This window comes from Pan paniscus, chromosome 13 (assembly GCF_029289425.2).
Source record: "Pan paniscus chromosome 13, NHGRI_mPanPan1-v2.0_pri, whole genome shotgun sequence".
Taxonomy (NCBI): Eukaryota; Metazoa; Chordata; class Mammalia; order Primates; family Hominidae; genus Pan; species Pan paniscus.
The window spans coordinates 22,373,580-22,385,955 of NC_073262.2; the positions used below are offsets into that span (position 1 = coordinate 22,373,580).

Here is a 12,376-nt window from a genome sequence, read left to right on the forward strand (position 1 = left end):
CACATTTTTGTAGTTTTCAGGGTATGATTTTTGTAATGTTTTGGTTAAATTTATTCATAAGTATACTTTGATACCATTGTAAATGGAATGTTTTAAAATGTTTATTTTCATATTGTTCATTGCAAGTGCATAGAAATAGAATAGATTTTTGTGGATTGCTCTTGTATTCTACAACCTTGCTGAACTCATTTATTAGTTCTAATAGATTTTTAGTGGATTCCTTAGAATTTTATATATACAAGATTATGTCAGCTGCAAATAGAGACAGTTTTACTTCTTCTTTTCCAAATTGGATGCCTTTATTTTAGGCATGTCTAAGGGCCCTGGCCGGAACCTTCAGCACATCCACTTTTGCACAGAAAAGGGGCCCACACTCCATCTGTCCACAGATTCTAGAGCTTCTCCACTCAGCTTCTGGGGCCCTCACTCAATTCCCTCCCTTTTATTGCCGACCTGTACTGGTGCCTCCTCACTCCCCTTGACTCCAATGCCGTCCTCTGTTTTCCCAGACCCTGTTTCCTCCCACCCCCCAGAATGCCCCTCTTGGTTCAACCCAGCTCCTGCACCCTTCCACCCCAATCGTGCTGTTGAGGGCAGTTACTTCCTCCTCACTTCCCCTGGTGTGGCTGGACAGGGCTGCTGGTCAGGAGGCATGTAGTCATGTTGGAAGGCAGCAGTCCCAGAGCCAGGAAAGGGGTTAAGGCCATCACAAAGTTCAGCAAGAGGCGGGCTCTGTGTGGGTCTGGGGCCACCAGAACTCGTTGCTCAGAGGTCCCCAGTGCTGGGAGCAGGAGGTAAGTCCTGAAATCAGTAGGGCAGGGGTGAGACTGCTGCCAGCTGGTCCTGATGGTGACCCATGAGGCAGGCAGGAGTGAAGCCTCCACCAGCCGACCGCTGCCTCCCCGTGTGGGGGAAGCCTGGCCCAGCAGGCTGAGAACCGCGCAGGTAAGCTCTGGGGACTCCCCAGGCCAGGAGGGCAGCCAGGAGGTTGGAGATCAGCAAGAGTCCCAGGTTAGAATGAAGCAAATAACCCCTGAAACTAAATGGGGAGAAATGCAGTGTTGCGCTTTGCAGCTTCCAGTTCTCAGGCGAGGTCAGTGCTTTGAGAGAAAGCAGGAGAGAGGGAGGTGACCAACGGAAGCCAGCCAGGGGTCAGCAAGCACGAACCAAGTGGCCTGACTCGTGTTTGCTTTCTTCATGGGTTAGCATGGGGACGGCCACGGTGCGGAGGCTCGAGGTGCTTTAGGCAGGACATGATAAATTATCCTAAGGCAGCCTTGTGAACTTGATGAAGAAACAAGGAGGGTGAGGGAGTCAGTTTAAAGATGGTGGCTTCCTTTTTTTTTTTTTTTTTTTTTTTTTAATCAGAGAATTCAGCACCTCCATGTTGACCTGGAAGGAACTCTCCAGGGCTGCAGAGCCTGCTCTACACAGTCTTACCTGGTGTGAAGTAAATATCCTCAAGGCCTCCACCATCTCCTGAGCCTGCACATCCTGGGTTAAGGAAAGTCAAATATGCTTCCTCCCCACAGGACTGCATTGTGTTTTGTTCTCTGGGAGTGTTTCAGACACAGACACGCATACACAGACACACACATACAGACCCATACAGACATGCAAACACAGACACACACACAGACACACATAGACACACAGACATACACAGACATACAGACACATAGACACAGACAGACATACACACACACAGACACACATGCAGACACAGACATAGACACACACACCGAGACACACAGACACACAGTCATACACACATAGACACACACACAGACACATACATGCAGACATACGTAGACATACAGACATAGACACACAGACACACAGACATAGACACACATACTGAAACACACAGACACACAGTCATACAGACATACACACACACAGAGGCACACACATAGACACACAGACGTACACACACACAGACACACACAGAGTTCTGCACGTTTCCTGTGGACACACATTTACATGTATGAAGGAGGAAAAGAGGTTGGCTGTCCCCAGTGCCTACGGTTCTCTCTGGGGAGGGAGAGAAGGAGGCCTTGGATGGGCTTGGTTTCTGAGGGGATCTTAGTCATATCTATGCTTAGTTTTTGCTTTTTTCTTTTATAAGGATAATGTATTCATGAATTTACTTGCAGAAAAATTAATTGCAATGCAAAAAGAATGTTTTTTAAAGAACTAAAACGACTTCCAGGGTCTGGCAGCAGAACCATTACAATAAGACATCAACTCCCACAGTTGGCTTTGGTGATGCAAATGTTTCCTGGGACCCGGCCCTTGCCAAGCCCATACTAGAGAGAGCCCCAGAGTGAAATAAACCCCTGGCCTCAGTGCTTCCAGGACAGCGGGGAGGCCTGCATGGAAACTTCCCTTTGATGGGGAAGAAACCCCAGCTGCCCAGAGGGAGGGGGAGGGATGGTGACGCTGGGTGGGGGCTGGGTGACGCGAATGGTGGCTCTATGGAGGAGACAATGCCTGGGCCAGGTCCTGAGAGATGAGCCGGAGTTACTCCCGTGAAGGAAGGGCATTCAGGGAGAGAAGGGCAAGGTGGAGGCTGAGGGGAGCTGTGATCAAGTGCTCACAGTGCTTACCAAGGCAGGTCTCTGCTCCATGCACTTTACACTGACTTCATAGCAGGATCATGTGGTGGGTCCTAAATTGTCCTGATTTACAGATGAGCAAATCCAAGCACAGAGAGATTAAGAAACCTGAGTAAGGTCCCACAGCAGGCACCTGTGTCTGAGCTCTTAACTACTGTGATTCTCAGGGAATGGGACTTGTGTGAGAGTGGGAGGGGAAGCACAATTAGAATAGTGACGAGGAGTCCTAGATGGGGCTGGAGGAGGGGCCAGTCGTCTTTACTTCAAAACCTCCCTGGGGGCCGGGCGCGGTGGCTCACGCCTGTAATCCCAGCACTTTGGGAGGCCGAGGTGGGCGGATCACGAAGTCAGGAGATCAAGACCATCCTGGCCAACATGGTGAAGCCCTGTCTCTACTAAAAATACAAAAATTAGCTGGGCGTGGTGATGCCCACCTATAATCCCAGCTACTCCGGAGGCTGAGACAGGAGAATTACTTGAACCCGGGAGGCGGAAGTTGCAGTAAGCCGAGATCGTGCTACTGCACTCTGACCTGGGTGACAGAGTGAGACTCTGTCTCAAAAAAAAAAAAAAAATCCCCCTGGGGCCTGGAAGGGGATGTGACCCCTTTCTTGGGGCTGTGCTGTCTCAGAAGGTGTGCCCTGTCTGGGGGTCCACTGAGACCCCGGTCCTCAGCACCAGCCTGTCCCCAGCACAGAGTAGCCCATCCCAGCCTCCCGGTCTTCTGGTTCCTAGTCTGTGGAATGGAGAGGAAAACCTCAATCAAAGACTTCGTAGGGCTGTTGGATAGGACAGGGGCTGTGACAGTTCTTAGATGGATAGGAGAGCTTCGATCCAGGCAAAGAGGAAAGCTGGACAGACCCGGGGCTCCCTGGGAAGGGGAGGGGAGGAGGCCAGCCCTGAGGAACCACGCACGTCTCCTCCACCACTGAGACCAGAAGGCAGTCAGCAGACTCCCCACATAGCCCCACTGAGTCCCCGCAGCAACCCCTGGAAAGGGGACGTTCTTGTCTGAGGTACCAAGGCTGGAAGTGAGCTGCCTGTGGTCATCATACTTGTGGGGTGGGGGTTGGGCCCTGGGCTGGGCGACCCCAGGCCTCCATAGTGGAAGTCAGTCCCCAGCACCTCCAAGAGAGATGGGCTGTCTCAAGGGGTGTCCCACTCCTGTCCAGGCTGCCTCCTGGCTACAGCGCCTCACCCCCACCAGGAGACATTTCTGAACCTGAAGACAGGCTTGGGGCTGGTGCCATGTGCTGAAGGCAGTATCCTTCTCCCTGGCTGGGAAGTCTACCATTCACATAAGACACCTGCCCCTGTGGCTGCCGAGGAGCTGAGGGTGTGGCCAGCCCAGAATTTGGACAGGGCCAAGTGTCTGGGTCACTTTGGTCCCCTTGACAACTTTTGGGGCATCGATTCTGAGAAGGGATATCCCCAGGTTGCCCTTCACTGCCTCCCCAAGGAGAATCCCCCACCCCCAGTCCCCAGGCCCAGAGCCTGCGCCAGCTCCTACCCTTGCCCCAGCTGTTGGCCGATACCCCTTATCACTGTTGTGTCTTGAGGCTGGCCGGGGGCTTCTTGATCTCCAGCTGCGGCTGTGGGCTGGCCAGGGCAGGCTTGAGCTCCCCTTTGCCCCAGCTCCTTGAGAGGCTCCTGCCCCCCAGGGGCTGGAGAACCAGCTCATGAGTCTTTCTCAACTGGCAGAGCCTTGGGGGCTGCCACAGAGCCTGCCAGCCCTGGACTTCCACCAAGGCTGACTTCACTGCCTCCTGGCAAGCTGGGCACCCCCCAGTCCTCACTGCCTTATCTGTCCTTTGGGCACAGGAGGTCTTCCTGCAGGGTTGGGTGGTACGAATGGGGACCCCTTGCTGGCGTGTGGCTTTGAGCAGCCTCAGTGCTGGGTCTCACTCCTGCCCACCAGGGCTTAGTGAACCCTAGGTCCTTCCTGGGCAGAGCCAGTCCAGCTACACGGCCAGCAGGTCAGGTGCCTGGAGGCCGGGTGAGGGCCTCAGCCACTGCCCTGTTGTGTGGTCCTGGGCAGGACACCCCCAACCCCCTGCCCAACCCCACCTTGGTTGGCTTCAGTTTGTCCCATGAGACATGAGCAGGTTGGACTGAGGGTGTTTGAACGCCTTTTCTGTCACCCACCCCTGGCAATGCAGCGACCCTCCCTGCAAACCCCACGTTGCACTTCACCCCAGGAGACAGTTTTGAGTGGCAGGGGTGCTGAGGAACATCAGAATCACAAAGCCCAGAGGCCAGGTGGAAGGTAGACATTTAAAGCAGGAGGGTCCTGGCCTTCGGGGTGAGGAAGCAGAGGCTAAGCCCCGGGCGGGCCCAGGTGACCTGAGTTCGTACTCCGCCTCCGCCACTGACTGCTTCAGCACGAATGGTGGAAACTGGGGCACTGGTAGAACCACAGAGGGGGGTCTTTCCCCAGGGACGAGGGACTTTCTGGCGCCCCTCCTCCAGTTGAACCACATAGGTGACTTAGCCCAGAGAGCATGGTCATGATCCACGTCTCAGGCGGTCTTGGCGGCCCCAGGCAGCCTAACCCTGGTGACCTTGGCATTCCTTCCTCTCTAGTGTCTAATCTCCCCTCTCACCCGCTGTGGACTCCTCTTCCCTCTGCTCTGCTGCCTGGGGGGCCCACCCTCCTTCCTCCCTTCTCCTCTGGGCCCCACTCCCTCCTGCCTTTCTCACTCCCACTGCTTCAATGACTTCAAAATAAACCAACACAAAGAAATGCTCTCTTGGAAAGACTGGTGCCACAGGTGGATGCAATTGAGCCCAGCACAAGGACAAGGTGTGAGCTTCAGGCTCCATCCCCCGGGCATCCCTCTGCTCAGCGAGCCCTCGTGGTGTGCCTGGCACCCGCAGTGATGGTTTTCTGTGACCCGCATAGCAACCCGAGGAGGAGGAATTGTTAGGATTTCCATTTTACAGCTAAGAAAATCGAGGCACAGCTGTTAAGTAAAATGCCCCAAGCCACAGCTGCTTAGAGCCAGTCCACTGGCCCAGATCTCAACCTTTGAACCACGATGCTGATGCAGCAGGGGCCAATCCCTCAGCCTCCCTAGGCCTCAGCTCTTCCATCTGTAAAATGGAGTCATAGCATATTCCTCAAAGGGCTGTTTTAGAGGTTTGATGGCATCCTAATTTCGGAGTCCGGCATAGCACCTGCTGTGTAGCAGGTGCTCAATGAACATGTACGCCTTTCCTCTTCTGTTCTCTCTGCAATGAGGTTGAATCCCCCAGTCTCACCTGGCTATGACCCAACAAAGTCAGGCTCTATGACTGGTTTGAATGGAGGTTTGAGGTGGAGGGGAGGCCCCATAGGAAGCACCATGTACCCCTGCCCCTGGCTAGAGGGTCTGGCCACTCCCCTTTCTACCCACACCCTCTGTGGGCCACCTAATGTGGGGAGTGGGAATACCACCCTGCAGACCCCTCTCTTCTCTGGCCACAGGCAGCTAGTCCCACGTCCAGCCTGCCAAAGCCCTCTGCAGCCCCCACCCCTGCCCGCCTCTACTCCCAGGAGTGGAGGGCTCTCTTTGCAGGAGCCCAGAAGTTCATTTCCTGTTCCAGCAGCTCCTGAGGTTGGGGTGAGAGGAATCGAGCCTGGTGGGGAGGGGCCCTTGAACACCCTCTGCCCCAGCACATGCCAGCTGCATACCAGCGCCTCTCTACTCCTTGCGTCCCCTCTGTCCCCAGCAGCCTCTGACCCCATGGGATGCCCTCCTTACACCCTCCCCTGAGAAAATGGGAGCCATTTGTCAGGGATCTTTCTCTTCCCACACCCCGGTCTGCACTCCTGCATCTGGCTCCTCTCTTTGGCTCCTTCCTGGATTGCCGTTGCTCCCTTTGCTCCCTGCCTGGGATCTGGGGCTGCCTCAATGGCTCTGCTGCTCTGTCTCTCACAGTCTCCCATGGCTGCAGCTGGCTGACCGGCCCCATGCTGCGCTCTCCTCTCTGGCCTCAACTCGCTGTGACTCTAGCATGGTTTAGTGGATCCAGCCTCACTCCATTTACAGGTAGAACAACGGAGGCCTCACGCGAGAGTCCCAAGACCTGATGAGCCTTAGGCCAGCCTGGAGCTCTGTTTTTCTGCTCCCCCGGGGGCCCACTGTCCAGGGCATCAAGGGTTATCGGGTGCTGCCCCTCACCAGGGAGAGCTGGGGTCTGCCCCCTTCAGCCTGTGCCTCCGCATGGCTGCAGGTGCACAGGCTGAACATCAGAGCCAGACAGATCTTGGCTTCTATCTGACTCACTGTTTCTGGCTGGGCACTCTTGGCCACTTACCCAAGCTCTCTGAGCCTTAGTTTCCTTATCTGTAAAATGGGGTTGATAAGTACTTATACTTGGGCTGTGAAGATTCAGTGAGTCAGGATTGTAAAATGCCTGACGCGTGGAAGGCAGGAAACTAATGATCATTTTCATCATGATGATGGGGCCTTTGGTTGGAGACGATGTCCTGACATGGGTGGTGGCTGGGGCTGGGATGTCAGGTCAGCAGATGCACCTGCCAATACACAGCCCAGGACTTCTGCAGGAGAAGCGGAAATTGCATCCCTGCCTTCTGACAGCCAGCGCTCTGACTGGGGTGGGGGTTAGGCTCTGGGTAACTGGAGGGGCAGGAGAAGGGCTCAGCACAGGCCAAAGGCTAGGGGAGAACATGGCTGGGTAGAAGTGGGGAGCAGCTAGGACGCTGGCTTGGGGAGAAGTGGGAGGCGAGCCTGGCAGGAAGAAGCCAGCGAGGGTGATGTTGGCTTTTATTGCCCTGACAAGGGGAAAGGGAAGGAAGGGTGGAAGAGAACAGTGCCCTTTATAAACATGGTCTCCAACCATTCCTCTGAGTAGGAGAGATCTTTACCACCACTTACATTTGAGGAAACCAAGGCTCAGAGAGGTTAAGTGACTTGCCCAAGGACACACAGCTGCCCTAAATTGTGGACTCCAGGTTTAATTGGAAGGCTAGGACCACTGTGGGCAGGTGTTCAGGCTGAGGCAGAGCACGGATAAGCACGTCCAGAGGAGAGGGGTAGGTGGGTTGGGCTAGGCAGGGGTCTCAGGGCACCTGTGCAGGCTAGAGGGGAGGGGCGGAGGGAGGGATGAAAATCTGGGAGAGGACTGACCTCTGCACCTTCAAAAAGGGTAAGGTAACCCAGACTTATTGATTTCTGGCACCCCCAGTTCCAACTCTGTGGCCTGGGGCTCTGATGTTCTCCTTCCTTCTCCCCACTGTGCCCCCACTCCCATCCTCGCCACCTAGCCGGGCTTGTTCCCTGAACTTAAAGCCCTGGCGGGAGAGAACAAAGCTGAGGGGTCTACAGCTCTGCTGATCCTCCTATTTCTCAGCCTGGCCGGTGACTCCAGAACTGAGGCTGCACGCACCCTGGGCCCAGCAGTGTGGCTGCGGGTCCCGCGGCAGACAGGGCCACTTCAAGGGGTCCCAGCAAGTGTGTGTGCGTCAGGCAGCCCCCAACAGGGCCCCACCAAGCTCAGGCCCTACCAAGCCTGCCCCAGGTTGGTCTCTGCTCTAGGAAGACCAGAGGTTTATTGAATTCCACATAGGGGCTAGTTTGTAAAGAGGCTGGTCGCCACCTTTCCTAACCTGGACAATGCTGAATCCAAAAAGCAAGTGGGTAGAAAGACTGGGGACGGTGGTAAAGTGGGGGTGGGGTGTGCCCCAGCAGAGAGTCAACAATTCAGAGCGAAGACTGGGCACCAGGCTCCCGAGTGGGCAGAGAGGACAGGGAGGCCTGGGAGGGGTAGGGGCCTCCCCACTTCTTACCATAGGGCAGGTCGGCAGAGGAAAGCAAGGAGCTGATTAGGGCAGGTGTCCTTGCATCTCCAATACCATCCACACACCAGTGGTCTGTCCTCCAGTAGGTGGTGTGTCCAACCCTGTGCCAGAAGCGTCCCCTAGAAGCCACTATGGTTGCATGTGAACACTTACAGGGCGTAGGGGAAACAGACCCTCATCAAGACATCCCTGTTGCATGTGTGTTCATATTTGCTCTGGACACTTCTAGGAGGACAAAATGCACCAGTGCATTCGTTCATTTCATAAACCTTTGCTGAGCACTTACTCTAGACCCCCCACCAGGGTTTCAGAAATACAAAAAATGGGAGGAAAGAATCTCATGTGTATTGATTTTCCAACTCTGTGCCGCAGGCAAAACACTTGTGCTTGTACTGCTCTGCAGGAACCCCGCGTGCCTTCCACCGTCCTCTGCATCTCAGCTCTGACTTGGCAGCCCTCCGACCTCGGCCTGGTTACTTCGCCTTTCAGCAGCTTCTTTATGTGGCTGCAGTGAGAATTAAGTGACATAATCCATGTACAGTGCCAGGCACACAGAAGGTCATTCAGGAAAGATGATTAAACTACTCACCCAGGGACACTGACTGGTAAGTGGCAGAGCCTGGGTTTGAACCCAGGTCTACTGAATGCTAGAGCCTGTGGAAACTGGAGCTTTCATGGCCACTTCTTCTGTCCCCTTTGGCCTGTCCATTTGGCTGAGCTGGCCAGCTTGGCTATTGGGGAGCCATGCCCTGCAGCATGCACGGGCATCCCAGCATCCTGCAGGGCCCCCAGGGTGCACCAATCCTAAGCGGGATGTGGGTCCCTCCTGTTTAGGGACCAGGTGCCTCCCCTAACTCCTCCAAGCAGAGGGAGCAATGCTTTCTGCCTGTTGCACATGGTTGCTCCCATGGCTGGCAGCTGGGTTGAACTGTTTGTTTTGAACTTGATTGTGTTTGGAGCAGGAAAATGCTTTAAAAGAAAGGCAGGTGAGGCAGTGAGTCAGGTAGAGGGTGGCCCACCCGGCTCCACCTGTGTGCTGAGCTTCCCACTACAAAGCTGTTCTGCCACGTGAGCTTTCCATTCCCCAGCCACGTGCAGACCCAGCTGCTGGAGCCACAAGGAACAGGTGTCAGGAGCCTCTGGCAGGTGACAGACCCTGAGAGGCAGGAAGACCGACAGGGATCTTGGGCTGATTCCACTCTTGACTTGCTCTGCAACCTTAGGAGTGAATCCCTCAGCCTTCCCTCCTCAGCTCAGAGATTTAAAACACACGTTTCGTCCTTGTCAAGGCCTCTCAGGCAGGATGGCCAATCATCTCTTTTTGCCTGGGTCTGTCCCAGTTTTGGCACTGACAGTCCTATACCCCAGGAAACTCACCAGTCCTGGGAAAAGCGGGACATTTGATCACCCCATGGATCTCATACGCAGAATCTCCTAGGCCCTCAAGCTCCCCACAAGGCCGACTGAATTGTGGGTTATCATCCCATTTCACAGGTGTGGAAAGCAAGTCGGCAGAATTTCAGTTTTAGATGGTGAGACATTCTGCTCTCATTGTCGTAAGACAAAGTGTTTTGAAAAGCAGAGGTGCACGCCAGAGGACAGGGCAGGCAGCATGTAGGGCCTGCTCAGATCTCCTGGGCTCATCTGAGGCAGAAACAGTGACAAGGCATGAGAACCCGCAGGGTGGGCTATAGGCTGTGGGCTCTGGGGATGTGCCCAAGGCTTGAGCTTGGCCAGGTCAGGAAGTCCCTGGGGAATGACCTGCCTGAGCTCCCAGGCCCCAAGCTCCCACCTGGAAAGGTGCTCAGGGGGAAGCAGGTGCCCAGAGTCTCCACCTCCCCATGGGTCTGCCACCGAGCTGGGTGCCCCAGGCAGTGCTGTGGCATCACTGGGCTCATTCATTTTTCAGGAAACAGATGCTTAGGGAGAGCCCACTTGGTGCCAGGCTCTGGGGACTGGGTGAGAAGCAAGAAGTACAGCCCCTGCCTTCATTAAGCTGGCATGCCAGTGGGAGAGACAGATATACAAATTGCCAGACAGAGACTGGTTTAACTGCAGCTGTGGTCAGTACCATGATGGAGAAAAGATCAGAGCTTATGTGGGGGCCTTAGCCCTGGCTTGGGGGACCTTGAATGCACTTGCATGGGACCCCAAGGGTGACCAGGGAGCAGCCGGGGGAGCTCTCTGGGGGTTGTGACTAGGCTGGCCCCTTTTTGGCTGTGTGGCCTTGGGCAAGTTGCTTGGCCTCTCTGAGCCTCAGGTGTTTCCTCTGTACTATGGGGATGGTATATATCTACTTTTCCCAGCTGATGGGAGGCTTCAGTGGGAATGAGAGAAGCAGCTGGCAGAGGCAGGCCCTTCATCAGAGGAGGAGCTCCCTTTGATCTGCTGCCTGAGTGTGTGGCTGTGTCCTGGGAGGAGGGATGAAAGAGGCCTGGCCAGGACCCCCAACCCAAAGTTCTGGGCTCAAGGGCAACCTCCAGTTCAGAAGAGGCACTTGGCTTCACTCCAGCCCACAACTGGGGACAGGGGACAACTGAGGTAAGTGGAAGCATGAGGCTGGCTCACCAATCAAAGGACAACTGTGGGCTTGACTCTGCCCTTCTGCTTTGGGGCCTGCAGGGATCTACCCAGAGCTGTCTCTCCTGAGCCCAGCAGCCAGATTTTCACTCCTGCCCATGAGGTTCTTCATGAACATTAAACATCCTGCAAGTTCTATGCTGTGGCCCTCCAAGTGTGGACCCCAGACCAGCAGCCTCAGTATCACCCAGGAACTTTCAGAAATGCAAATCCCTGGGTCCCACCCCAGACCCGGGAGTTGGAGATGGAGGGTGAGGCCAGCCCCCAGGTAAACTGATGCACGCTGAAGTTGGAGAACCCCTGGGCTATAAGGTGTCAGACTTTCAAAGCCCCACTCAAGCTGTGTCATCACCATGTAACTGTCATGGCAGTAGCAGCACTGGATGTGTGCTGGTCATTTTCTGTGCGTTGCCTTGTCCCCAGCATTTGACCTGTGTTGTGTCATTTGGGCCTCATAACAGCCTGTGAGGCAGTCATGGGCATTACTCCATGTCACAGATGGGCAAACTGAAACTTGCCCAGGTCACACAGCAGACGGTCGCAGACCCAGGGCTCACACCCAGGCACTGGGCTCACAACTCAAAGCATGAGCTGCCAGGCCACCCTGAGGTTCAGCTGGCTGCGGCGACACGGCCAAAGCCAAGGCCCATGAGCCCGCTGTGACCTTGGATGGCCAGCTCTGCCATTCACCTGGCACTGCAACTGAGGACAGTTCACTTCACTGGCCTCAGTTTTCCCATCTGTAGAAAGGAACGATAGCACCCACCACATGAGATCGTTGTGAGGATTCCATGAAATAATGAAGGGAACGCTTGGGAGGGAGGAGGCATATAGGAAATACCCAGTGTGTGCTGGCAGCTCCCCTTTTTCTTAGGGCTTGCAAAGAGAGGTAATTGGCCTGTGCCTCAGTTTACCCATTAGCAAGGGAAGGAAGCCCTCTTCACAAGGTGGGTGAAGCGAACATCGCTGACCTGGAGAGGCAGTGGGGTGTGGTGGAGTGTGCAGGCCCTAAACCCTGGAGGCTGGGTTTAAACCTCACTCTCCTGGGCCTGCTGTGCAGCATTGGGCAGGTTACTACACCTGCGGGGCTCATTGTCGTCATCTGCATGAAAGGGCTGAACCTGAGCCTCCCGGCAAGGCTTAGTGGGCTATGGTGATGTGGCCGGGGTCGAGCTGCTGCTGAGCATGCTGGCATGTGGTATTTAGGCCCACTGTGTAGCGCATCCTCCCAGTGCCCCCCGCCCCCCACCCACACCATCAAACACTCCTCCCTTCAATCACCAGGAGTTTGCAAAACTCCCGGGCATGAAGCTTCATCTCTTTGTACCTCAGTGTCCATCTGAAGAACGGGCGTGAGAATCAGATCGTGAATGCA

The 12,376-nt window shown here is 55.1% G+C and overlaps 1 long non-coding RNA gene across 1 annotated transcript in view; it reads left to right on the forward strand.

The window, feature by feature from the left end:
• The first annotated feature begins 355 nt into the window (after positions 1–355).
• The window catches only part of LOC103786186 (uncharacterized), a 45,246-nt gene continuing 33,225 nt past the window's right edge, over positions 356–12,376 (forward strand). Inside the window, exons 1-2 of the long non-coding RNA XR_004670093.3 lie at positions 356–794; positions 8,825–9,026. This is a non-coding gene — a long non-coding RNA (uncharacterized LOC103786186). The remainder of the gene's footprint in view (positions 795–8,824; positions 9,027–12,376) is intronic.